Source organism: Sinohyriopsis cumingii, chromosome 1 (genome assembly GCF_028554795.1).
Source record: "Sinohyriopsis cumingii isolate HCF-2022 chromosome 1, ASM2855479v2, whole genome shotgun sequence".
Lineage (NCBI taxonomy): Eukaryota > Metazoa > Mollusca > Bivalvia > Unionida > Unionidae > Sinohyriopsis > Sinohyriopsis cumingii.
In genome coordinates, this window is record NC_142961.1 from 140,545,027 (window position 1) to 140,569,242 (window position 24,216).

The window sequence follows — 24,216 nt, forward strand, 5'->3', positions numbered from 1 at the left end:
ATTGCAAGTGCAACAGCCATGCCAGAAACCTGCCTGATATTCTCCAATGCAGGACCAATTCTTTGGAGAATCAGGTGCTCCAGTATCTTAAAACAGACTAAGAGCAAGGAGATCTGCCAATAACTCACCGCATTGTTGGAATCTTTGCCAGGCTTTGGGATTGCAATAATCTTTGACTGGTACCACAAAGCTGGTATGCACGTTTCCCTAAGAACCATTTTCCCTACATCAAAATGATGCAAATTGACCTTCAATATGGCCACAATGGTGGCTGTCTTGAAAATTGTGTTGTCTCTACTCCTCCAAAATGGATAGTTATATCACCATGGGATTTTCATCAGTAGGTTTTTTATGAGGCCTTAGTTGGTCGCATAGATGATAAAAACGTTTTTTTTTTCGTTTTTTATTTTACCTCGAAAAACGCGTTTTTTTACGTTTTTTATTTTTTTTTTGCGGTTTTTATAATGAGTTCATTCACACGAAAAAGCGAAACCGTATGCAGTGAAAGAGAGTGCGAGATGTAGTGTTTGTGCATGCAAATCTTCGCCTAAAGGAAAAGCTGGACAATATAAATTATATGGAGGAAACCAAAGAGAGGTCAGATCAGTCAGATAGTGATAACGACATTGAGTGAAAAAAAATTCAGTGTTATCTGGACTACGGTTTAAAACTTTTGACATTTTTTCATATTTGTATCACTGAAACTTTAAAACTGGTATGTAGCGTGTAAATAAGTAAAATATTGATTTTTGTGTTGCCTAAAAAATACTGGAACGTTTTTTTTCGTTCTTTATTTATTGAGAAAAAAATGCGGTTTTTTTACGTTTTTTATTTTAATTTTAACGTTTTTAACATCTATGGTTGGTCCTAAATGCCACATTTAGACTTTCAGATAATTTCGAAGTTTTTTTAAATGATGGAAATAGTTTTCATGGCCTTAGACTATTTGCCTTGTAAAGGGGGCAAACATCATTTACAAAGACAAATTCTAGTTTAACATTTAAATTCTGTTTTGTATCGATCAGGTCAGGGACACCAGGTGGCTGAGTGGTCTAAGTCACTCATCTGTACAGATCGCTCACACATTACACCTCTGTGTGAGTTTGAGTCTCATCTCAACAACTGTGATGTGGGTACGTGAGAAAGCTTGCCAGTAGCTTCTAATGAGTCAGTAGTTCTACTGGATTTTCACGTTCTTCCACTAGATATACTGACCACAATATACCGCTGAAAAATGATGTTTAACCCTACAAAACAAAAACAAAACAAAACCTAAATGGAAATGGTGCCAGTCATACTGTATATTCAATAGCAACGTTTCTATGGCTGTCTTAAAAATCTTGCTGTCATTAACCCACCCATCCACCTCAATGGATAGTCATATTGACATTGGTGTTTACTTGGTCCTAAATGGAAATGGTTACAATCTAACATCAAATATATCCACCACAGCAGCTAATTTGAAAATCAGAATGTCACTGAAGAATATTGGAAATGGTGAACCAGTGTTTTTGACCTGTTGGCTGAGAAGCTTTTGCTTCAGTTTACTTTGGGAATAATTTGCTTATTGGGGAATCACTGAAAGACTGTTCATAGTACACTGCAATCAATTAGCAACATTGATATATGGACCATCCCAACAGTGTAATGTTAGAACCAGGGTGGGTACTTTGGAAGAGGTAGTGATACATATGATTGATTATTTCTAGTTTTGATATTGTTCGGACTTCGCTAGCTGGTGTAAGTCTTTTTGGTTCGACCTTGAAAATGGTGATTCAGCATTGATAGCCGCAAACATTCAATGATCTCTTTTGGAAACTCCCTCTGGAGTGTCATATCATCGTCACTGTTGATCATGTACATGTTGGAAGATGGTAGAAGATGCGATATCGATGGATTTTCAATATTTGGAAGTTAACATTGTGTGATGGCATGTGAAGCCAATACAAATTGATATCGTTCTACCCGCAGTATCTTCATGCTGTAGGATGTGTTCTTCCTTGCGTGTTTCAGCAGTTTTTGGTGGCCTGCAGGTTCTACTCTAGATATTCGATGTACGTAGCAGCATGGAGAAGCTTTCATTCTGATGCAGTTAACTTCGGCAGACTGTCGATTAAGAGATCGAAGTTACTCATGTGGCTATCGTTTGTTTCATTTTCTATTTTCTTTTCAAATCGAGCTTGCCTGAGAAGACTTTTAATGGACTTGCGGTTAATACTCAGAGGTTTGCAGCCTTGTGAGCTCGGTCTACGCACTGTCAGATTTGATGAAACTGTATATAGTTTCTGATGTGAGTAAGTGATTGTATTTAACTTTAGTTATATGGAGAGATAGCGAGTGGTTAATCTAAGGATCAGATACACTGATTCTGAGTGGAATCTGTAACAATGTGTAGGAATCACGAATTGAGGTAGTGTTTGATGTTGGGGTAGTAATGAGTTTTGATTTATGTCAAAAAAAAGGTATGACTTTTTCGATCATTCGAGGACAAGTTTTTTTTTTTTGAGGCACGGGACGGTATTTTTTGCATTTAAGACTCCGGTGGCCTAGTGGTTAGAGCACCGCCTCGGATGCTCGAGGTCGTGGGTTAGATCCCCGTCTGAGTCATACCAAAGACTTACAAGAATGGTACTAACAGCTACCTCACTTGGCGCTCAGCATTAAGATGTTAGTGTTAGGAATGGTCGGCCTGGTGTCGGGATAATGTGACTGGGTGGAACATCATGCTACATGTCTGCAGCATGATGCCCCAGTGCTAGGCATCGCTATAAACTGCCATACTGCAGACATCGTAGCGGTATGACTGAAAAAGTGTTCAAGCTACTTTAAAAAATCCAAATCACACACACCGTTTATAGCTTTGTCTGATTTTAATGATTATTTGTTTGCTTATAGGAAGTCGATGTTGGAAAGACATTTTTCAAACTAATATGCCAGTTACTAGGGGCAAACTTCTTAATGTACAACATTCACGAGACTTTGTGGTAACACGGGTTACTCTCGTCAAATTAACTCTACAGTTTCTTAATATAAGGAATTTAGGGATATGTTTAGGTTTATATGTTCATTAATTTGACACAGGAATAATTGTATTTAGTTATTGGGTCATATTTGGTGATGTATGGCGTTAAGTACGTATTTAGGGCAAGGAAAGGCTTATTGATGGGTCATACAATTGTGAAGCAATCGTATCCATATGAAATTAGGGTTTTGTGAAAGTGAGGTGTGTGTGTGTGTTGGCTGGAAGAAACTTATTTGTGGAATGTGCGAGTTGTTTGATTTGGTCAGTAGTGCGACATCTTTATTTTCTAAATGATAATCCGTGTTATTTGAAAAGGACTTTTCATCTTAGTTATTGTTTAAAAAATAATTCCATAAAAAGACATGGATATAAGATGCATGGCTCATACATGTAATACGTATTGGTACAATAACAGATGAAGACAATAATTTTTCGTCAAAAATGAAAGAGAGAAAAAAAAAGTTTTCAGGTCAGAAAATATTCACATATGATAGTTGATAAACACGTGTAATACGTTTTTTACATTAGAGCTTGACAATAATTTTTCGTAACTGTAAGATGAAAGAAAAAACAGAATTTCAGATCATATCAGTTGATCGGGCATGAAGTGACATTATGTATTACAGACACATTATACAGTATACTGTACATCATGCTATAAATGTGCATTTGAATTTTTACACTAATTTTTCTGAGTTACTGGTGGAATAATGGTTCCCACTGTCCCCAGATCAACGTTTCTTTCTTAAAAATTTCATTGCAGTATAATTTTCCAGTGTATAGTGGTCTTCAAGAAAAACTTTCAACCCCACAGATCCAGACATCTCTCTTTTCATTTTGCATATATAAATGTAAAATATATGGCTAGAAGGAAACAAGAATACAAAGGTTGCTCATATATTCCATCTGTATTTGTATCTCCCAATATTACAATCTTTGCGCTTGTCACATTATCTATGTTCATTCCATTCCGAATCCAGTGGGATACATCATTACACAGCCAGTTTATCACAGTACATTCCCAAAACAAACGCAGTATTGTTTCCGGGAATTTTATTTACACAGAAAATCATTTATCGGTATCTGACAATTTTATTTTTATTTTAAAAAAATGAATTCATTTGGAAAATTATATGAGTAACACGAAGATGAAACCATTGTAATTTTGAATTTATTTTTATTGTATAAACTTTAGCATATATGTTTGGCCGCACATCCACATTAAAAGTTTAATTCCCTTTCCACTCACTAGTTGATCCAATATCCGTTTTCAAAGTGGTTTCTAAAGGTCTTTACTGCCTTTATTATTAGAAATTTAATTTCCAAATGGAATGTGATAAATTCCATTTAATTTGGTGTATGATCGCTTCGATGGCCTTGTGGTTAGAGCGTCCGCCTCGGATGCGGGAGGTCGTGGGTTCGATCCCCGGCCGAGTCATACCAAAGATTTCTAAAAATGATACATATAGCTACTTCGCTTTACGCTTTGCATTAAGAGGTTAGTGTTAGGACTGTTCGGCCTGGTGTCAGGATAATGTGACTGAGTGGGAACATCATGCTACTTGTCTGCGGCATGATGCCCAAGTGCTGGACATCACTATAAACTACCATACTACAGACATGTAGTGATATGATTGAAAAATTGTTAAAGCTACGTTTAAAGTCCAAATCTCGCATACACGATTGGAGTGATATTTGGCTGGAAGGCATGCAACTTGGCTTAACTTAACATGTCTATCTATTAAAAAATTGTTAACTGCACATTGGTCGTTTTGACATCCTTGACTTAACAGTATATTAGATCTAAGAAAATAACATGACCACGCTGATTTTTATTCAGTTTTTCTTGTTATTTTTTTATGATTCATTTATTCCACACTTAGAAGCTGGTATTAACTGCTGTGGCAAAATTCACTTTCCCAATGAAACTGCTCAGGTTATTGTACTTTTGACTAGGTTCCGGTTCATTTTTCGAGGACATGGGAGCAGCATTTCGACCAGCTCCCTGCTTTATTTAGACCGTGCATAATTACCATATGTACCGAAATTATCATAGTACTAGAAAGCATCACCAAAAAATATTTGTACCGACCAACCTATCCTACACATTTTGTTCAGTGTAACCAAAAACCACACTTTTTTTTTATTTGGCTTCATCAAAACACCTGCGAAAGTTATGCACTGGACCAGTTATCAATCTGGCCTTTGTCTTGGTTAACGGTTATATAAAATGTGCTGTTTAAATTGAATGATATTCGAAGGTGTTTGCAGAGAAAGTATTATAGTGTAAAGTTTACGAGAGTAAATCTTTGTCTTCGATGAGCAAAGGATACTATGGATAACTTAGTCAGTATGAGGAAAATGGGATGGGCTATTATGTTCAGAAAGTGGAGTGGAAATGCCCCAACTAGGACTGTGACTTGTAGCAAAAGGTATTATAAAGTGATCAGTAATTTAGTGTGAAATCCAGGTGTGAAAGTTAAACGTGTTACCTGTACCCAGACGCACTATTTGTATATCCCCCGAAGTATAAAGTGTACCCCATGTGAGTAATGTAGGTAGACTTGCCATGACATAATGCGGGAATGTCATCGTCTGTACTGTTTGTGTGTTTTGTTATTTTTACGAACAGTGTATATGCTAATTTCCCAGCGCATAATGCAGACACATATATAACATGTTCACAGTTAGAAGTCTGAAAGACAGTACAGCGTCTTTGTTCTACATGACTGTCGTTTGCTCGTAACAATTCGTCTATTTACAGATAATTCCATCATCAGTACTAATGTCTAGTCGTTAGTCACTGAACGCTAACACGTCAAAAACAATAGGCCACTATCGTTAGCAAAGATGCGAGTTTCAGATATTGGTTTGTATGGTTGGCAATAGGTTCCAACTTGAGTGTTTGTGTTTACTGCTATTATAAATTGTAAATGAAATTTAAGCATCGTTGCAAAATTGTCTATATGTGTATTATGGCTTGAAGGCCGGTCAGCACAGTAGGAGCAGCACGTTGCCAAATAAAGGTTAAGTTCAAAAAATGTAAAAGTAAAGAATAGCAGAAAAGATATATAGCACTGTATATACAAGCTGTAAGTCGAACCATTTGCAAACAGCGTAGATCCAGATCCGAATTATTATACTGGCAGATCAGGGTCTGTATTATTCTACTTATTAGGGTAGTAACAAATTGCTTTGACCCAGATCTGCCCACACATTATGTGACAACCTATCTGGTATGTGCAGTTAGCATTTGGATTCTTTATATAAGCGTGTATGTTTGGTACTTTAGCCCAGTTGATAATAAATGGTACGTTTCCATTATGGTATGAATGTGGTATCAATGTTGAGAGTTTATATCATCAGTGGTGTCGTCATTACAACCCCAACAAATTAAACGAGCATGGAATCAATGATAGTTTATATACCGTGCTTACAATACAAATCTATCTCACAACAGGGCGCATAGGCTAGTACCTAATATACAGGTACATGGGGGTGTATATTGTTTGTATCCCTTTGATTGAGATTAGGGTCTACGCTGTTCGTATTTGGATGTACGTGTACAGAGATGATATATTAGCACCTCTGTTTGATGTGGTTTTGACTTGTAGATTTTTCAGTACATGATATATATATATATATATATATATATATATATATATATATATATATATATATATATATATATATATATATATATATAATATGTGTGTGTGTGTGTGTTGATTAATATTTCCTGGTTTTATTTACAAAATGTACCTTTTTCTCCATCCAAATGTCAGCCCAAGGGCAAAGAGACGTGTGAAATTTCTTCTCTTGCAGTATGTTGCCCATTTTGTAAATGGTAAATGTTAAACATGCCATTTAAAAAAATAGTTTAGGTTTATATACATAAACTATGACCTGTTTACAATGAAAACTCATGTTTCTCTTTACACTAAAAAGAATGTTTCTGTGCCGTTTTGCCTATTTCATTAATATTTTTCATCTGACAGGATGTTAATTTTTTTTAAAGAACTTATTGCATCTGCTTACAGGTAAAAAAAAAAGCAGTTAGAAAGGAAGCCTATTTTTGGTATATTAGAGATCTTATCTTTATTTCCATTTTTAAGTTTTATTGAAAACGCGACGTACTAAAAATGTGCGTGGGTTCGAGTCTAGGATTCGGCCAGTGTGGGTATGTAAAAAGGCTTGCCAGTAGCTTCTCGTGGGTCGGTAGTTCTTCCCGGGGTTTTCCCGGGTTCTTCCTCCACCGTTAATACTGGCCTATCGTGTGCTGAAAAATGGCATTAAACCACACAACTAAAAGTGTCTTCGTTATATCATTTTTATCGCATAATCTTCACATGTAGCAGAAACTGTCATAGTGGATGAAAAAACAAAAAACATAAAAAAGCTTATAACGAGCATGATCGAAATTTTTGTCCATATCACAAGCCTTGATCAACGACTGATGTTGATCACGGCAACCATCTGCACAAAGTCTGCTCGTATCACGTGACCTTTATAAGTAACGTGATCAACATTAGTCGCTGATGAAGGTTGTATGATATATTGCCGAAAATTTTGATCGCTTACGATATTTATGTTCTTAGCATTGGAAATTACTAATGATCACGAAATTAAGTATGGCGCCCACTGGTAGACTGTACCCGGGTGGTGGGGGTGGTAAGTTAGCGGCGGAAGACAGGAGGCTTGGAGGTAGGGATGCTCGGTTTCTTATCTTCCCCCTGAGGGTGCTTTCTGGACCGGTTTGGCTGTTGTCTGCTGGCATATAGTGAGATTTGAATCGCACATGATAAGTAAAAGATCCCGTTGGTTTGCTCGCCTTTCGTCAGTCCTGATTATGTCAGACAAATCCATAGTGAGGACTTGTCTCCACATACATGGGGCGCCTAATCGCCCGACTTGTGCATGCTGGTTTGGCGGTTTCTCCGTTGGTTTTGCCTCAGGTCGACGTACAAATCAGACACATTCCCGGCAGACTCTATACCCTGGCCGACGTTCTCACCAGAAAGGATCAGGTTATTCTTACGGAATGTTTCCTTCATCGTGTTTTCATTAGACTTGTGCGCTTTAGGTACATCGAATGATCGAACTTTTGCGACAAGGTGGAACTTCATATTGCCAACTTTGTCTTATCAGTTCCGGACCCAGAAGCTTGGGCTGTGGACGCCCTCCATTGACCAAAAATAATACGTAAAATAAGGGGTTAGGATTTCAAAATAAATCTTATAGCCCCTGTCAGATGGTGCACGTCCTGGGTCAAGGATCTACTCGAACTAGCGGTCAAACCGAATTTTCTCAAACAACAACTTCCGCAGAAATTCGACCCCTTCGAGGACCCTGTTTTCTTTCACACGTGGCTCTTGTCAGCCCTGGCTCTTAACATGAATTCAGATAAATTCAATCCCTTAGCCGGGACCTTGCTGAAGATGTTATCATACAAATACCTGTTTCCTAATAGGTTAACTTCGGCATGCAGGGTAAGCTAGTTGCACGCCTGTTCAATCGAGTGTTTATTTGTGTGTTGTGTGTGATTTGAATATTTAACGTAGCTTTAACAATGTTTCAGTCATATTGTTACAGTGTCTGCAGTGTGGCAGTTTGTAGTCATGTCTAGCACCAGGTCCTAACACTAACCCGCTAATGCTGAGTGCCATGCTAGGAGGCTGCTAGTACCATTTTTTAAAAATATAAGTCTTTGGTATGACTCAACGGGAGTTCTAACCCGTGACCTCAAGCACCCGAGACTGACGCTCTAACCCTTTCAGTCGATCCGAACTATCTTCAGTTCAGATCGGACTGTTCGGCAATTGTCATAACACAGTTGGGCTTTGTAGCCAAGAACGGTTACTTAAGCATCGACCCTGTATCTTGGGAAGATTGCAACCAGGATCGCTCCACCTGGCGGAGTCCCCTCCATTCTGGAGTTATAGACTTTGAACGGAAAGGAATTGCAGGGGCATTGCAGAAGCGAGAGTAACGGAAATCTCGGAACTTCAGCGCGTCCTCTATCGATCAAGCAAACCCAAGCGGCATCTCCTGTTAATAGTGTCAAAGACAGTTCAAAGCGTGATGGTCATCGTCGAACTCAAAGGAAGAACAACACCGTCATTGGGCAATCAGAATCGATATACGCTCGATCTCGTCTATAGATAACTGGAGAACAGCGGCCATGCAAGATCTTGTCGGGGCCCTCAAGTAATACTTCAAGCGCAGAGACAGGTCGTGGCAGTCACAAACAATTCTTTCTTTCCGTGAAGGCGGGAAACCAAGATATCACCTCACAATCCCTGTTTTCGTGGCTTAAGTGAGTATATGTTTAGCGTACTCTGACATCTAAGACGATTTGAGCTGCTTAATGATTTCTGGTCATGAAATAAGAGCGACCACTGCGAACGCAACTTTTTGAGTAGAGAAATCATAGAAGCTGTTGGCTGACATGTAGTCTCAAGTTTTATCTTATGGATTTAGCTCCGCAGAGACAAAAATTTAATGTGATGGGTCATGCGGCTGCGGCCCAGACGACTACTAAACCCAGTTAAACCATCACAGCCTCCTTGCCTCGCAAGATTAGTCAGTGAATTTTAACGGTAAGAATATTTCAGTCATCATCTTCTTAACCAGATATAACGGTCACGGATCACGTGACGATAGGCTGTCTTGCTTTAAACAGAACAGTGAGTTAGTTATCTTTCGCATAAGAAGTCCGATCTTTCTTCCTAGAAGGGTACCAGATGTATAATTAAGATACTCAACATTCCCTTCTATTACCTATTCTTTTAACGTAACTGGGGAACGTTTTCAAAAGAGAAAGTAAATTTATGTAGTAAATTTTGTTTCTCCTAGTATACTTACCCGATCGCATTGCTTCAGACTCACCCTCTCCTCCGCCACAACCGCTTTGCGAGCATTCTCGCTGGTAGCTAGCTCAGCTTAAAAGCTTATCGACACCTAGTGGCGACAAGGGAAGGTAAAATGGGCAAGAGTTTTTGCTCTTCGGGTATGTGTTTATAGACCGAGAAGACGATTTTCGTTTTCTTTTAGCAGGTCTGTATTGGGGAGGTAGCATATTTTTATTTCTAATGTTAATGTGATCGGGTGAAAACTCTCTGAGAAATAATTTACTGTACATATTTGCTTTCTCGCCCAGCTTTGGTCTTTGAATAGATGTTAATAGCATCAAGAGCTCGAACAGTTATGAAGATGAACAACATATATGCATATTAACGATGTGAGCAGGCTGAACCAGTGGACTTCTTACAACTTTGGAGGCAATATTTCTGATCCAGTTTTGTGGAATGTATGCTTATATCGTCTGTATTAACCATGAGTGGAATCAGAGCGATATTCAAGTAGAATAATGAATTATCTTGCATCTGATTGGTTAAACTTGTTGTAGGCTATGCTTCTGGTCAGATTTTGTTTGAACTTGGACCATGATTTTAGAAAAGTTAATGTATGAAAATTATATTCATTACGCCATCTGGTATTTGATCGGCTGTGTTTATTGTCGCTCTCGCAATTACTAATCTAGTCACACAAAAAAATGCAAAAGACTTCTTTGTAGCCAGAGTTGTACAAAATGTACATTATGGCATGAAACTTCTCATATTTGTACATTTGATGCACAGGAGCCTTGGTGGCTCAATGGTTAGCGTACCAGATTCGCAGCCAAAAAGGTACGGAACAACCTGGGTCAGATATCGTGGTGGGTCCTTGTGCATGGCACCGTATTCCAATTGCCTCGGTTCTAAATAACCTACTTGTGTTGCTGTGCCGTAAAGCACCAAACAAAGCCAAAGAAATGATGCGGACGCACCATAAAATATGACCGCAGTTACGAAGATGAAGAAAAACGTTCGACCGATATATTAAAAACTGCTGACACACAATTCGACCACATTTCACAGAAAGCATTCTGGCGCGAATGCTTTTAAGTTTGTACTGTCGATGCTGATCTGCCATCAGCTGCCGTTACTCAATCTGTAAAAATTGAATGAGATGGCTTCTAAAAGAAAGTCCATTCAACAGAATGTGACCAAACTTGACCCCAACCCGCACCAAAAATAAATCAACAAAACACCCTGGCATAAAGGCCTTTAAAAGTTTTTGAAATGATGCTAATCCACCATCAAATAGGCTGCTGTTGCTATAATAGTTCTGTAAGAGAATAAAACATAAAATGACTTCTCAAAAGTTTGTACACCTGATCCAGGTCTTGCATTGAATATAGCCACCGTTAGTAAAACTAGAAAATCCTTCAGATATCTTGTTCTCAAAATCATCTGAACATAATTGGATGATTTAAAAAAAGAAAACATCTTGCTACGAAGGCTTTTTAAATTTTTTTGAATGATGCCAGTCATAACATATGACCAACATCATACTAACAATGGTAACGTATTTGAATTTTGCTTCTAGGTAGACGTCATCCAAATGGAGGAGATCAGGCCAGTTGGGTCTCTTGTATTGGGGGCGGGGGCATCAGTTTATTAAAATTTCAGAATATTTCATGCTTTAGCACATAGTGTATCCAAATATTATGTAAATGGCGTTGACCCAGATCATGTCTACGCTATTTGTTCAGTGTAGTATTTCAAACGACAAGAGTATACCCTGATAGCCAGTGTATTGTGTCATTGGACACATGGGTATATGGTGTTTACAGATTGGTGTGTATTATGCGTAGTTAATGGTGAAAAGGTAACCTATACATATGTGCATCTTTGCTAGCCAAGTTTCCTGTGTTACCACTATATTCAGATTGGCAAGCGAAGATGACATATGATATAAAGCGAAAATTGATCAACTTGTATTCACAGCCCCAGTAAACAAGCATTTCTCTTCAACATGTCCCAATATGTTCAAGGTTTTAAAACTTTAGGCTCAGTAATAGTGGAATTTTCAGTTTTTACTGTTTTCAGGTACATGCATGTTGCAAACATGCTTTGTGTTTTGCATTTGCATGTTCTAGAGCAAGGCTGTATATTCTTGTTAAAATCATTTAAAAAAAATTGATTTGCATTAAGTTGCAAACATCATCGCGCTGACTACGTGTTGAAGCAAGTAAATAATCAGTCACAATTGAAAATAGAACATGCCGTTCTTGTCATGTGGGAGAGAATTAAATTTATTTTTTACTGGAATGTCAGTAATATCTAAATATTATCGGAGGCGTCCAAATATAGCAAATTTTATTGACCTGTTGTCAAGTACTGATAAGAAGATTCTAAAAAAAAAAATGTAAGCAATTTTATTTTTTAGATCTTTTGAACTTCACACTGAATTGAAGTATGCGTCATAATCTTTGAATGAATTTATTAAACATCTAGAATAAAAAAATCGTACATTGATGATACTTATATATTTTTACATTTGTTGTTTTAGCGGCTTGATAATGCACTCATTTTTTTCTCATTTTAATGCGATCGCATTTTGTCTCTATTTTTTCTTCTTTTCCAGACTAATAGCTCATTTGTGGTAATTAATATAGCTTTAAGAATGCTGATGATTCATATTTTGACCCACACGTTTGCAGTCTGGATTATGGTTTATACTATCAAATTTTTAATTACAACGTGATTTAAAGATTTACTGCGTTTTGTTTAATAGTGTCTGCGGGTACATCACTTTTCTATTAATTATTTTTGTATATTTATATGATAGGCAGATATGCATTAAAGATATATTCGTGTTAATTATCATTACAGTGTGTGTCGCCTACCTCAATGGGGGTTCTTTCTTGCAGGTCAAGGACATGGTTCTTTATTTTAAGTTTTCCCTCACACTATTATTTCCTTTCTATAGCTTCAAGCCATTTGAGATTAAGAGATAAAACGGTATATCATTGCTCGTCATCATAGGAAGTGTGTCCCTAACTATACTGGGAGTCATATCTTCAGGGTCAAGGTCGCCATGTCAATATTTTAAGTATTTTCTCGCACTTTGATTTCACTGTATACATTTAGAGCTGTTGGACATTAAAGGACGAAACCTGATTAATTATATATTTAGCACGTCTGTCACATACCTCATCGATAGGCCTTTTGTCAAGGTCATGGTTCAAAACATCAGTATCTTTAGAAATTTTAAGATTGATGTATGAAACTTGATATACTTATATATCGTCATTAGAAGTTATCTTGTGTGGATGAAACAACTTGGTTTTTACTTATATATCGTCATTAGAAGTAATGTTGTGTAACACGTTGAAGATCTTGTTTTCAAGGTCAGTGCCAGTTTACAGGTTGATATAGTAAGTTTTATGTTATAATTTCCTTCCCACTCAATACTTTTAGAACAATTTCTGCTTTAGAGATTAAATTTGGCATACTTAAGCAGTATCTGAAGTGTCTCACATAACACATTACGATGGAAGGGTCATATCTTCAGGGTTAAGGTAATGGGTGAGTATTTTACGTTTTCAGTCACATTTCCGCTCTGTAGCTTTAAAGCTGCTTGAGATTAGGAAATGAAACTTTGTATACTTACTGTTACATGTCATCAGTAACAGGTACTTTTAAGATCAGTATCTTTGGTCATACTTTCTCTATGGGGCCCCGAGTGGTCTAAAGTGCTCTCCGTTACGGATCACTGCCATCTCACCTCTGTCTGCTCTGGTTCGAGTCTCGGATTCAGCCAATGTGGGTATGTGAGAAAGCTTGCCAGTAGCTTATCGTGGGTCGGTGGTTCTTTCCTGGGTTCTTCCTCCACCATTAATACTGGCCGCCATGTATAAACCTATCGTGTGCTGAAAAATGGCGTTAAACCCCACAACAAGAACAACAACTTTCTCTTTATATGTTAAGAAACGTATGAGGTTATACATGAAAACTGTTATAGTTGTCTTATACCACATTGGCTGTCCTAGATTTACTTGACTTAAAATATACAGAAATAGTATAATGCGAGAAACCTTTGATGCACCTTGCAGCACGACATCACTTCGTCACGATAGGTTTCCATTAAATGTTCAATGTACACCACCCACCCAATTTTGATTATATCATCCACTTAAATATATTTCTAAGAATCATTACACGGCACCACTATATTACACCATTCAATTGTTCTTTGACAGAATCGCAAATTTGAGGGGGGACGATCATAAACTTATACATAACTCCATCACAATAACGCGTCTTCGTGGTAGCATAAGATCGACCGCCTTATAGACGAGCTCGCCTTTTATTGAGGTATTTTATGCATAATATTACTGATAAATAGGACCGCTCCAGTGACCTAGTGGTTAGAGTGTCCGCCTCGGAAGCGGGAGGCCTCTTTTCATCATCAACCAGCTTGTTTGTTGACTGCGCTCTTTTCCACAGTGCATTACAGTTACGGAGCTAAATTTATTTGTGCCCTCCCGAGCACTCGCTCGCTTGTCATCAGAGAATTCCCCCCGTCTCTTCCCTGGTTATGGATCTCAAATTTCCAGACACCCTGTCCTGTGGACAGTTTATAACGGAAGAACACTTCCTACTCCACCGCAGTCAAGAAGTACTTGCTTCGGCAGAAAAACTTGGACTGCCTAAAACTTGGTTGTATTATACTTAAACCATGAAATTTCGTCTGGGGACCCCATCTCTAACACACACACACACACACACGTGCGTTAAGACACCGCTCCGGTGTCCTATTGGTTAGAGCGTCTGCCTCGGATGCGGTAGGTCGTGGTTTCGAACCTCGACCGAGTCATAGCAAAGACTTACAAAAATGGTACTTACAGCTGCTTCGCTTGGTGCTCAGCATTAGGAGGTTATTATTAGGACTGGTCGGCCTGGTGTCAGGATAATGTGACTGGGTGGGACATCATGCTACGTGTCTGCGGCATGATGCCCCAGTGCTAGACATCACTATAAACTGTCACACTGCAGACATCGTAGCGATATGACTGAAAAATTCTTAAAAGCTACGTTAAAAATCCTAATCACACACACACACACACATAAATAATGGAATAGAAACCATGGCCATACCCTCCTTATAAAAGAGACCGCCTTATATTGGTATGGCTTATATTGAAGGAGTACAGAACAGGTCATCCAGTTCGTTTTCCCATTCGTACTACGTACATGTACATGGAATAATCTGACTTAGATGGATGCATTTACTTACAAGTCCCTGATGTCCCTTTTCTGCTTACATTTATACTGCCTGCGTGTACGTGTAACGTTCCCACTTGGATGGTTTCGTCAGTTGTCATGGTGACGGATTGAGGTCATCACTCTTATCTAAAATAATCGAGTGATTTCAGATCAACTTTTTCTGTTCTAACATTACTGATGGTCAGCCAGCATCCTGTACAGATGGAAGTGTGCTTTCACATATGATTCAGTGAGCTATTTTGTATTTCATTTAGTTCGGTTATTGTTTTGTTTTGTTTATTTTATTTTCAAACAAGATTTAAAATGAAGTCTTAGTTTAACTAGAACTTATCTGGAAGAAGTAAGAAAGTGGATATGTACCACATGTATGACTTAATCGGTGATGTGTTAGTTTTTTCGAGGATTTTTTAGATTTATAAAGTTAAGATAACGCGGCAACAAATTTGTAGGGGTGAATACGTTCCTTCAAAACGAACATTTTTAGATTCTTCCAAAATAATTATAACGGGAGATGGTTCTGTGAAAGTTTTTCATGAATCGCTTTTTGTTGTTGTTTAGTTCCAAAAACGTTTGCATTAATATGGAGAGCTGTTCCAAAATAATTTACGTGAATATGCTGTTTCTTTTCCATGCTTACGATCGAACGTTTAAACTTGTAAGTAACAATGCCAACTGGTAACACTCATATAGGTGTTTCCTCCAGCTCTTAGCCTCTTAGCCACTGTGAATGAATGAATTAGTTATTTCAGTGCCACGTCAAGAACTGTTATTATTCCTAACATTTTAACGGCATTTTCGAAACAGTAGATAGCAGTATCATGCCTAAGAAATGTGAACTGATCGCATTTCCCAAGGACACAGACGGAGCCAAATCGGGCTCGTCTAGGTGGGTATTGAACCCACGACCTTTGGGTTACGAGGTGGACGCACTACATACAGAGCTACCTTGGCTCGGTGATTTTTATCAGTTTTAGCACGCAGTAGTAAAAGACCCAATATCAGGCGATAAAGTAAGAACCAGATGTACGAGTAAAAAAAGTAGCACGAACCCAGATTCAAAATTATTTACAAGAACTAAATCATTACATTGAACCTGGTGATAGTATAATACCGCCTGCGTGTTGTATGATCTTTACAAAAAAAAGCTATAAAACCAGTAACTTTTTAAAATATACAGCAACGAAATGCATGTAATTTATAGTGCATTTACACAATGCGTGAAGCAAGGTTTGGCCGATTATGGACCATTGTATTGTTGTGTCAAAAGCAGTAATAGATAATATTAACGATTATGATAATGTAAATGTTGCAGAGATATTCACATGCTTATGTCCTTGTCATAGCATATATCCTATGAACATTCCAAACGAAAAGCCAAATGTGTTTTTTCACGAGTGATCGCCGACTTATCACTTCATTGTCCAGTCCACACAAATACTATAACCAATTAATTTAGGCTTAAGTTGACCTCGGTGGTTTGAGCCCTCTGTGGTCTAAAGCACCTTAACCGATCTCTACCATCTCACCTGTCAGTTTGGGTTCGAGTCTTGGGTCGGCCAATGTGGATATGAGAAAGCTTGCCATACCTTCCCATGGATCGTTTGTTCTTGTCGAGGTTTTCTTGGGTACTTCCTCCACCACAGAAGTAAATTACTATAAAAAAAAATGACCTTTTTACAATCCAAGTTTGATTTGGCCCGTTGTTTGGGTTTTGTAATCTATTCTAGATGCCCGATGTAACCTTTGTCAACTACCACCCATTTTGATGGATACCTGTATTGGTAATATGGTCGTGTGTTACATTCGGGTTAAAAGGATATAGAAACACCAAGTAAGGGTCCTATAACATTATATAAAATAAAGCTAAAATCTTCACAAAAACCAAAAACAGTGTTGCTTACAGTACCCAAAGCCAACTACGTAACTGCCTGCTCTCTCACTCCGATTTGTTTAGTAAGGGTTAGAGATAAGGGATTGTAATTAATTTAACATTTGTGCATTATACAAGGGCATGAACTGGTCCAGGATCAGTTAGCCGTAGGAAGATAAACAACAGAACCAAAGCTGTTGACAATCTCTGGTATCAAATATCAAGAATGCAATGATTGATGTTTTGGCCAACTGTCAGTACTAACAGATATAATCTGATACGGGCATTGAGAGTGAAATCATACTGATAACATCATGATAATGAAATTTTGCATCAGTCTTGCATAAGTTACAGACAGTGACTTAGTGTCTTGTGTTGACTTCTACGTTTTACCTATAGTGGTTAAAGAACTAGGCTGAATCTCGTATATTCTAATTTTACGGTAATTTTTGCTTGTCTATTCGGGGGATTTTTTTTTTAGTGAGGGGGTTGTTTAGTTTTGTTTGTTTTTTCTGTTGTTGTTTTTCCCCCTTTTTGGGGGGGTCTTGCTTTTTTATACATAATTCTTAATGCGGTCGATGTGTTTTGGAGATTGTTGAGAGTAAAATATGGTAAATATAACTTGCTTTGGCGGCTGTGCGGATCAGTTGTGAGGTCAGTGGCGGCCTTTCTACGTGTCAGACCCTAAGCTGTTGTAAAACCGGTTTAAAAAGAACTAGGAGAGGTGATTGGTGCAAGAGCATGCTGAGTTCATGGCATTTTCTGGAGTAACACAAATTTGAAGTTTTCGTTGACTGTTATAGACGAATAATATCTCAGTGGGTTTCTATGACAAGTACTTTGTTGGTTTTGTTTCATTGATCTCCGAGCAATGCCAGCGTTCAGGTCAAACATTTACATGGGTTTTATGTATTTGTTGCATGTAAGCAGCATCTCCTTTTACTTGAAATTGGTAAAAATAGGAGAGGACAAAAAAATGTTAGAGGATGTCTGTTGACAGTTGACAGTTATAATCTACTGTAAATGTTGTATTTGCTTTATACATAGTTTAAGGAGTGACCTTCTGTGTCAAGGTAAATAATTTATATACGGTGCCAATCTGTCCTTTGCAGATTGGAGACGACATAGCTTCAAAAAGCAGTAGGATGTCTTCTACGTACAGCTATCATCATCTTTCATGATAAAGAAAGATGGTTCACAAGAAAATAATGGAGAGATGTTGGAACTCTTGAGCTAAGCCTGTCACAGGAAAAACAGTATTTTTGGATGCGATAGCAGCAGCGAACGGTAAGCTAGATTTCTTGTATGAGATGTTGCAGTTCCCGCCAAATTCCAACGCTGAATGTCCAAATAAAATACACATTAGTTGAAGTATTCATGGTGTTAACAAAGTTGGGGTAAATTAAGATTAATTTATTCGTCGTTATTTGCCTTTGTTAGTTTTAGAAATTCACTGATGAGTTTATAACGGACATTATGCCATATTTCCTCCTTTAAAGGTTCGGTTGACTCAGGCATCTCTCTTTGATATCATGTTCGTGTAAAAACAAAGACTTAATCGGAAGGGATCAGATATCATAAGATCTAGCTTGTCATACAGCAGACACCAGGCTACGTAATTTGCAACATCTTTCCATGATGATATGCATATTTCCTTTGCACTGGCTAGCAAGTTAGAACAGCGCTAATAATAGCGATCAGAAATAATATCTAGGTGGTTAATGGTACGAAGGTGTATGAACTTGTATCACGTGAAGATGGCATCGTTCTAGATTTGAAGATTTCTGACTCTAGTCCAAAATCGGGCGTTCCTTCATGTTTTAATATTTGCATACATCGGGCTAGTAATTCATCTCAGATGAATCTGAGTTTTCCAGTTCTTCAAAGAAGCTGAATGGATTGATGTTATTATATATCATCAGAAAAGTGGAATATTAAAGACAGTGTTAAACCATTTATCATATTTTACCCAGACCGGATAATAATATAAATTGCAATGAGACTGAAGTATGATTGTTCATTCATCACTGAAAAGACTCGTTTAGCCTTCATACAAATAGCATAATCAGAAATGCTTGTAAAATTCATCCTGATGATAATTAATTCTGCCTGTTGCTTTAAATATCCTTTGTTACCCTTTGGAAACTGCATTGCAACATATTTTTTTACCAGTCAGTCAGAGGAAGGGACAAATATGGCTGTAAAGAAGGTTAGATATAATGAAAAAGAAATGGAAACGTTAGTATCCGACTGGATACGAGAGCTAATTTTTTAAAGGGAGATGACTGTCATGGGAGGTAGCATTATATATTTGACAAGTTGTGATAACGTTATTGCCAGATAGAACTAGTAGTCATATTTTTGGTTCCAATGGGACAATCACCAAGGGATTATCTTTGTTTTCTCTATAGTAAAAGTCATACGGTTCATGGAGGCGTTCAGAACCGACTATTTCAGTATTGAGTGTCATTGTTACAATTTGATGACACCCCTTTAAATGTAAATTATTCATTTTATTTGGATCCTCGTACATCCACGTTCCTTTGGATGATCATGATTTACACAGCCAGAGAAGTACATACAGCAAAAGCAGTGGGTTTTTTGTGTGTGGCGAGGACAGCCTAAAGATGTGATTTAGTGCAAACCAGATTGAATGCTGCACTCCAGGGGATTCGCCTTGATAAGCACTACTTTAAAATTGCTCATTATACCCCTCATTTTATTCTTCACTTTTTTTCTGTTAGATTTTTTTCTTGCATTTCATTTCTCACGCGCAGTGTTCATGTTAAAATCCTAACATTCCCATAAAAGCAATTCGTCGTGGTATGGATTTCATCTTTTACGTTTTTACGTTTAGGTCATGGCAATACAAACTTTTTGGCATGCTATATACTTACTATCCTTCTAAGAATCTTGAATTTTGATGAGGCAGTACAGCTTGATAAATATCAAACCCAAACTTCAGACCATTGTGGAAGTTTTATATTTAATAGTCACTTATAGGGTGATGTTTATGTGAGAATCACGAAAAGTTATAATGCTGTGTGTCAGATGGGATGATGTGTGTTCCCCACTTGTTATGATGCTTTCATTATCGTTATCTAGGAGATGATCGAGCACAGTGTTATTGTCCGGTTTGAGTAAGCAATAACAAAACATAGAGCAACACGATCCTCCGTATGAAAAATACAATTTAATCATTTACATAAACAAAATGAAATTGATAATAACATTTGATTGATTCACTTTCTCTTAGAAATTGAGTTATGAAATTTATGTGAAATACAGCGAGCCGTTCTGTTACATCGATAAAACAAATTTCATCATATAATCGAGATCAAACTCAAATTGCCGGCGTGTCAGCATCACCTTGTTGCTTCCGGTCTTCTTCAAATCACTGTTGGTGATAGGTCAGAATTGCAGTATTTATTTTTACTCTCTCTCTCTCTTCTTTTAGCCTCTTCTGATCATCAACCATCTTTTTTGTTGACTGCGCTCTTTTCCACAGTGCATTACAGATATAGAGCTAAATTTCTCTCTGCCCTTCCGAGCACTCGCTCGCTTGTCATCAGAGAATCCCCCCCCCCCCCCCCGTCTCTTCCCTGGTTATGGATCTCAAATTTCCAGACCCTCTGTCCTGTGGACAGTTTATAACGGAGGAACACTTCCTACTTCCCCGCAGTCAAGAAGTACTTGCTTCGGCAGAAAAACTTGGGCTGCCTAAAACTTGGTTGTATGATACTTAAACCATGAAATTTCGTCTGGGGACCCCCTACCCAACACACACACACACACGCACGCGCGCGCGCGTGCGCGTTAAGACACCGCTTCGGTGGCCTAGTGGTTAGAGCGTCCGCCTCGGATGCGGTAGGTCGTGGGTTCCATCCCCAGCCGAGTCATAGCAAAGACTTACAAAAATGGTACTAACAGCTACCTCGCTTGGCGGGGCCCCGAGTGGCCGAGTGGTCTAAAGCGCTGTCCGTTACGGACCACTGCCATCTCACCTCTGTCTGCGTGGGTTCGAGTCTCGGATTCAGCCAATGTGGGTATGTGAGAAAGCTTGCCAGTAGCTTCTCGTGGGTCGGTGGTTCTTTCCGGGGTTTTCCCGGGTTCTTCCTCCACCATTGATACTGGCCGCCATATATGGCCTATCGTGTGCTGAAAAATGGCGTTAAACCCAACAACAACAACAACAACCTCGCTTGGCGCCCAGCATCAAGAGGTTAGTGCTAGGACTGGTCGGTCTGGTGTCAAGATAATGTGACTGGGTGGAACACCATGCTACATGTTTGCGGCTAATGCCCCAGTGCTAGGCATCACTATAAACTGCCACACTGCAGACATCGCAGCGATATGACTGAAAAATTGTTAAAGCTACATTAAAAAAATAATCCAAATCCAAATCACACACACGTTAAGCTTAACTAACCAGGGTTACTTTCTCTAATAGCCAAAAATTTTAACACACTCATTGAAGTCAGAATAACTCTTTAAAAGACCACCTTTATTAATAACCGTTTTGGAAAATTTCTTTTGATGACACTGTTTCAGATGCCGCAAGATTTCATTAAATCTTTGCTCTGATTTGTCTCAACTCTGAATTCTCCGCTATTTGACCTTAGGTTAACATTGGCACCTTCCAACTGTCTGGCCGTTATCGAACTATGATTAAAATTAAGTTATCCCCAACCCCCAACCCCCCAGGTTTTGCCAAGTTGTTGTGAGCCTAACCCATACGTCAGTCTTAATGGTTACCACGACAGAGTTGTACTGCGAAATTATCTGTGCAAACATTCTCACCATTACAGGGTTCAGCTTTCTTAGAGCTATACACCATTGCAATCAAAAGAAAGCCACGTGACCTACGTTTTGTGTATTACTATAATAGGTTAAACATACATGTTTAGCTGATGACGACATAGATTTTCTAATGCTATGTACAGTCCCTTTTTAACCTGCGCAGTTGGAATTAGGTATGAATATTTATTCATTGGTAAACTTGAACTGTCAAGACATGATATATTGTGGTAGGTTATTCTCAACAGGCTAACTGTAGAATGTAAATATTCTTCCTCTACCAGTTAACTAGGCCGTCCTGTATCATGCGCTGAAAAATTGTGTTAAAGCCAAACAACGACAACTGTACATGTTAACAACTTTTAGTGTAAAAGGTACCCGAGTTGACAGCATGTATTAAAGGTGAAACATCAACAGTAGTGTTTAATCAACGTAATTACTGATGCATGAACAAGGTTTTTCATGGTGGTCGTATTGGATATTACTCTCAGATTAGTAAAATCTGACTTCTAATATGTGTATTTGGGGGAGGGGGCAGGATTTAGGGGTAGTGGGGCTGCTGTTGATTTGTGTTGTTTGTTGTTTGTTTCTTTTAAAAGAGAAACCAAAGGAATCTTTTTTTTATGAACATGTTATATTACCTCTACTTTGATATCTGCAAAATATTTTGTTATGTCCCGTCATGTGGGTCCCAGTCTCTGACTTGGACAGTGTGGGTATGTGAGAAAGCTTTCCAGTAGCTTCACGTGGGTCGGTTGTTCTTTCCGGGGTTTTCCAGGTGTATTCCTCCAGAACTTATATTGGCTGCTATGTATAGCCTATATTTTTGTGCTGAATAAAGGCTTAAAACCCCTAACAATATAACACGTCCTGTCACAGAGTCTACAGGGGGTCGTATATTTACTTACAGTATAGCTGTACACATAGGGGCCCCGATTGACCGAGTGGTCTGAGGCGGTCACCGTTACGAATGACTGCCATCTCACCTCCGTTTGCGTGGGTTCGAGTCTCGGGCTCGGCTAATGTGGGTATGTGAGAAAGCTTGCCGGTAGCTTCTCGTGGGTCGGTGGTTCTTTCCAGGGTTTTCCCGGGTTCTTCCTCCACCATGTATAGCCTATCTTGTGCTGAAAATGGCGTTAAACCCCATTACAGCAACAACAGCAACAAGCTATACAGATATATTGAAAAGAGAATGAAGAGAAAGTGATCAACGGTCTTAAAAAGGGTAAACTAATATCAGTTTTATGCTTCCATCAGCAACAGATTCAGCCAATATGGATATGTGAGAAAGCCTGCCAGTAGCTTCTCGTGGGTCGGTGGTTCTTTCCGGGCGTTTTCCCGGGTTCTTCCTCCACCATTAATACTGTCCGCTTTGTATACGTACAACAACAACAACTCCATCAGCAAAGTTGTAAAACAAAATGAAGGGATTATCGTACCTCACGGAGAGAACCAAAATGTTTTGACATAATTCCAGGCTAGAACGAAGGGCACGGGTACCATGAATTGCAAAAGAATCAACGCCATCTACAAATGCACATTAGAGATTGTATCCTGGTTAAGTTATGCATGGGGGAAAATGTCAATTACACGGTGTAGCGAAACAATGGAAAACAGTAACATACTACTACTACTACTAATAATAATAAGAAGAAGAAGAGAAAGAAATAAATATAAATAAAGACAATATTAACTTAGGTAAATAGTATCGCAATATTGCGTATGTCTGATAATGTGATGCCTGTCTGTAGTTTTGATAAGATTGCATTTGGAGGGTTAGAATTTATCATTTATGCTGAACTCCCCATTAGTTTTCAATTGTAGTATCCATCGTTTCTTGGTATGCGTTCTATATCGGTCCACCCCAAGATGGATTCAGTCGGTAGCATCTAGAGGGGACTCGACTGAATGCCCAGTCGAGTTGTATTTTATTGGCTTTTTTTCGTGTTCACTTTGTTGTCCCAGTGCTAGACATCAGTAAAAACTGGTACACTTCAGACCTCTTAGCGATATGACTGAACAATTGTGAAAACTACGTTGAAAATCCAAATCGCGCACAAACAAGAAAACAAACGTACATCTTTTCTATCATATAGTCTGTCGAAAAACACAACAGGCAAATCTCTTTTTCACTTACAAGTTCAATTACAAATCTCTTGTCATTAGTACATAAACATCTCTTATGTCACAAGTACACAGATAACTTTTCTGTCTCAAGTACATAGCTGTCAACTAGAACATTTCGAATTTTTGTCGTGTAATTTATTAATGATAGTTTGATGATTTACAATTAAGAAGTTCAGATTTGTTTTGTATGCTGCAAATAAATGCCGAAAAATATAATTTATATTAGAAAAAAATAGATTGATTCATAATGCATGTCACTGAAGGACTCATAATGCATGTCACTG

At 38.3% G+C, this 24,216-nt stretch overlaps 1 long non-coding RNA gene across 9 annotated transcripts in view; it reads left to right on the forward strand.

The window, feature by feature from the left end:
* The window catches only part of LOC149808019 (uncharacterized), a 222,550-nt gene that overhangs the window by 35,611 nt on the left and 162,723 nt on the right, over positions 1 to 24,216 (forward strand). For 5 of the 9 annotated variants that reach the window (XR_016423877.1, XR_016423876.1, XR_016423867.1 and 2 more), the window contains exon 2: positions 18,121 to 18,295. The exons of 1 other annotated variant lie outside the window; for it this stretch is intronic. This is a non-coding gene — a long non-coding RNA (uncharacterized LOC149808019). Of the gene's footprint in view, positions 1 to 5,233; positions 5,455 to 17,234; positions 17,451 to 17,561; positions 17,733 to 18,120; positions 18,296 to 24,216 lie in introns of those variants that run through there. 3 more of the 9 variants (XR_016423869.1, XR_016423874.1, XR_016423875.1) reach the window with 3 other exon arrangements.